Genomic DNA, 4,872 nt, shown 5'->3' with positions numbered 1-4,872 from the left:
TAAAAATGGATCCTTTATTTAATGCACAGCTGCTGCGTCTCAGCACCTGACGAGACGCAGCAGCTGTGTGTGTTTGATGTTTGTTTTGTTGTGTTTGTGCGTTTTTTACAGATGAAAGTGTCGTAAAGACGCACGGAGCAGGAAGGTCACGTATGATTCTGCTTTATTACTTATGTAAATATAACAAAGGTGTTTTCCACCTGTTGTTTACCAGAAACTGTGAACACGACCACGCCCGTGTCCTCTGTTCAACTGGAAGAACAACACACACACACACACACACACACACACACACACACACACACACACACACACACACACACACACACACACACACACACACACACACACACACACACACACACACACACACACACACACACACACACACAGACAGACAGACAGAGACACACACACACACAGAGACAGACAGACACACACACACACAGAGACAGACACACACACACACACACAGACACACACACACACAAACACACACACACATAGAGACACACACACACACAGACACACACACACACACACACGTTTCTCTTTATCTCAGTCTCATAAAGCAGATAAACAGAAGTCCACGTCGGCTTTATTGACGTTTTATTGCTAAAACACAGAGTGAAGCATGTGTTTTCACGTCGTCTCTGCCTGGTGCAGGATTTAGCAGAAGATCGGGCGTGTTTGAAAATGCCCAGAGCACATTTTAGCTCTGCACCTCCCCCACCCTCTGAGTCAGGAAGTCCGCCCTGTGTTGGCAGGGAGAGAACACACTGCTGCTCTTATCTGAACACATACGTGTGTTAAAGTGTCCTCTAGGAGCATAAATGTGTGTTAAAGTGTCCTCTAGGAGCATAAACATGTGTCAAAGTGTCCTCTAGGAGCATAAACGTGTGTTAAAGTGTCCTCTAGGAGCATAAACATGTGTCAAAGTGTCCTCTAGGAGCATAAACATGTGTTAAAGTGTCCCCTAGGAGACCAAACGTGTGTTAAAGTGTCCTCTAGGAGCATAAATGTGTGCTAAAGTGTCCTCTAGGAGCATAAACGTGTGCTAAAGTGTCCTCTAGGAGACTAAACGTGTGTTAAAGTGTCCTCTAGGAGCCTAAACATGTGTTAAAGTGTCCTCTAGGAGCATAAACGTGTGTTAATGTGTCCTCTAGGAGCATAAACGTGTGTTAAAGTGTCCTCTAGGAGCATAAACGTGTGTTAAAGTGTCCTCTAGGAGCATAAACGTGTGTTAAAGTGTCCTCTAGGAACATAAACGTGTGTTAAAGTGTCCTCTAGGAGACTAAACATGTGTTAAAGTGTCCTCTAGGAGCATAAACGTGTGCTAAAGTGTCCTCTAGGAGCATAAACGTGTGTTAAAGTGTCCTCTAGGAGCATAAACGTGTGTTAAAGTGTCCTCTAGGAGCATAAACGTGTGTTAAAGTGTCCTCTAGGAGCATAAACGTGTGTTAAAGTGTCCTCTAGGAACATAAACGTGTGTTAAAGTGTCCTCTAGGAGCATAAACGTGTGTTAAAGTGTCCTCTAGGAGCCTAAACGTGTGTTAAAGTGTCCTCTAGGAGCCTAAACGTGTGTTAAAGTGTCCTCTAGGAGCCTAAACGTGTGTTAAAGTGTCCTCTAGGAACATAAACGTGTGTTAAAGTGTCCTCTAGGAGCATAAACGTGTGTAAAAGTGTCCTCTAGGAACATAAACGTGTGTTAAAGTGTCCTCTAGGAGCATAAACGTGTGTTAAAGTGTCCTCTAGGAGCATAAACGTGTGCTAAAGTGTCCTTTAGGAGCATAAACGTGTGTTAAAGTGTCCTCTAGGAGCATAAACGTGTGCTAAAGTGTCCTCTAGGAGCATAAACGTGTGTTAAAGTGTCCTCTAGGAGCATAAACGTGTGCTAAAGTGTCCTCTAGGAGCATAAACGTGTGTTAAAGTGTCCTCTAGGAGCATAAACGTGTGCTAAAGTGTCCTCTAGGAGCATAAACGTGTGCTAAAGTGTCCTCTAGGAGCATAAACGTGTGTTAAAGTGTCCTCTAGGAGCATAAACGTGTGTTAAAGTGTCCTCTAGGAGCATAAACATGTTAAAGTGTCCTCTAGGAGCATAAATGTGTGTTAAAGTGTCCTCTAGGAGCATAAACGTGTGTTAAAGTGTCCTCTAGGAGCCTAAACGTGTGTTAAAGTGTCCTTTAGGAGCATAAACGTGTGTTAAAGTGTCCTCTAGGAGCCTAAACGTGTGCTAAAGTGTCCTCTAGGAGCATAAACGTGTGTTAAAGTGTCCTCTAGGAGCATAAACGTGTGCTAAAGTGTCCTCTAGGAGCATAAACGTGTGCTAAAGTGTCCTCTAGGAGCATAAACGTGTATTAAAGTGTCCTCTAGGAGCATAAACGTGTGCTAAAGTGTCCTCTAGGAGCATAAACGTGTGTTAAAGTGTCCTCTAGGAGCATAAACATGTTAAAGTGTCCTCTAGGAGCATAAACGTGTGTTAAAGTGTCCTCTAGGAGCCTAAACGTGTGTTAAAGTGTCCTCTAGGAGCATAAACGTGTGTTAAAGTGTCCTCTAGGAGCCTAAACGTGTGCTAAAGTGTCCTCTAGGAGCATAAACGTGTGCTAAAGTGTCCTCTAGGAGCCTAAACGTGTGTTAAAGTGTCCTCTAGGAGCATAAACATGTTAAAGTGTCCTCTAGGACACTAAACATGTGTTAAAGTGTCCTCTAGGAACATAAACGTGTGTTAAAGTGTCCTCTAGGAGCATAAACTTGTGTTAAAGTGTCCTCTAGGAGCATAAACATGTACTAAAGTGTCCTCTAGGAGCATAAACGTGTGCTAAAGTGTCCTCTAGGAGCTGAAACGTGTGTTAAAGTGTCCTCTAGGAGCATAAACGTGTGTTAAAGTGTCCTCTAGGAGCATAAACGTGTGTTAAAGTGTCCTCTAGGAACATAAACGTGTGTTAAAGTGTCCTCTAGGAACATAAACATGTGCTAAAGTGTCCTCTAGGAGCATAAACATGTTAAAGTGTCCTCTAGGAGACTAAACATGTGTTAAAGTGTCCTCTAGGAACATAAACGTGTGTTAAAGTGTACTCTAGGAGCATAAACGTGTGTTAAAGTGTCCTCTAGGAGCATAAACATGTGCTAAAGTGTCCTCTAGGAGCATAAACATGTTAAAGTGTCCTCTAGGAGACTAAACATGTGTTAAAGTGTCCTCTAGGAACATAAACGTGTGTTAAAGTGTACTCTAGGAGACTAAACATGTGTTAAAGTGTCCTCTAGGAACATAAACGTGTGTTAAAGTGTACTCTAGGAGTATAAACATGTGTTAAAGTGTCCTCTAGGAGCATAAACGTTTGTTAAAGTGTCCTCTAGGAGCATAAACGTGTGCTAAAGTGTCCTCTAGGAGCATAAACGTGTGTTAAAGTGTCCTCTAGGAGCATAAACGTTTGTTAAAGTGTCCTCTAGGAGCATAAACATGTACTAAAGTGTCCTCTAGGAGCATAAACGTGTGCTAAAGTGTCCTCTAGGAGCTGAAACGTGTGTTAAAGTGTCCTCTAGGAGCATAAACGTGTGTTAAAGTGTCCTCTAGGAGCATAAACGTGTGTTAAAGTGTCCTCTAGGAACATAAACGTGTGTTAAAGTGTCCTCTAGGAACATAAACATGTGCTAAAGTGTCCTCTAGGAGCATAAACATGTTAAAGTGTCCTCTAGGAGACTAAACATGTGTTAAAGTGTCCTCTAGGAACATAAACGTGTGTTAAAGTGTACTCTAGGAGCATAAACGTGTGTTAAAGTGTCCTCTAGGAGCATAAACATGTGCTAAAGTGTCCTCTAGGAGCATAAACATGTTAAAGTGTCCTCTAGGAGACTAAACATGTGTTAAAGTGTCCTCTAGGAACATAAACGTGTGTTAAAGTGTACTCTAGGAGACTAAACATGTGTTAAAGTGTCCTCTAGGAACATAAACGTGTGTTAAAGTGTACTCTAGGAGTATAAACATGTGTTAAAGTGTCCTCTAGGAGCATAAACGTTTGTTAAAGTGTCCTCTAGGAGCATAAACGTGTGCTAAAGTGTCCTCTAGGAGCATAAACGTGTGTTAAAGTGTCCTCTAGGAGCATAAACGTTTGTTAAAGTGTCCTCTAGGAGCATAAACGTGTGCTAAAGTGTCCTCTAGGAACATAAACGTGTGTTAAAGTGTCCTCTAGGAGACTAAACATGTGTTAAAGTGTCCTCTAGGAGCATAAACGTGTGCTAAAGTGTCCTCTAGGAGCATAAACGTGTGTTAAAGTGTCCTCTAGGAGCATAAACGTGTGTTAAAGTGTCCTCTAGGAGCATAAACGTGTGTTAAAGTGTCCTCTAGGAGCATAAACGTGTGTTAAAGTGTCCTCTAGGAACATAAACGTGTGTTAAAGTGTCCTCTAGGAGCATAAACGTGTGTTAAAGTGTCCTCTAGGAGACTAAACGTGTGTTAAAGTGTCCTCTAGGAACATAAACGTGTGTTAAAGTGTCCTCTAGGAGCATAAATGTGTGCTAAAGTGTCCTCTAGGAACATAAACGTGTGTTAAAGTGTCCTCTAGGAGCATAAACGTTTGTTAAAGTGTCCTCTAGGAACATAAACGTGTGTTAAAGTGTCCTCTAGGAGCTGAAACTCGTGTTAAAGTGTCGGCTGTAAACACCGCGGAGTGTTTCTGGAATCACTCAGGGTCACTTTCATTTCTGCAGAAGTGAAGCTGAACCCGTTTGAACCGGTTTATAGGAACAAAGTCCAACGACAACAGGAGACGAGTTTAGACGACAACAGGAGACGAGTTTAGACGACAACAGGAGACGAGTTTAGACGACGACAGGAGACGAGTTTAGACGACGACAGGAGATTCATTGTCTCAC

Source organism: Echiichthys vipera, assembly GCF_963691815.1.
Source record: "Echiichthys vipera genome assembly, chromosome: 22".
Lineage (NCBI taxonomy): Eukaryota > Metazoa > Chordata > Actinopteri > Perciformes > Trachinidae > Echiichthys > Echiichthys vipera.
The sequence above is the reverse complement of the archived record's forward strand: the minus strand, read 5'-3'. Positions refer to the sequence as shown.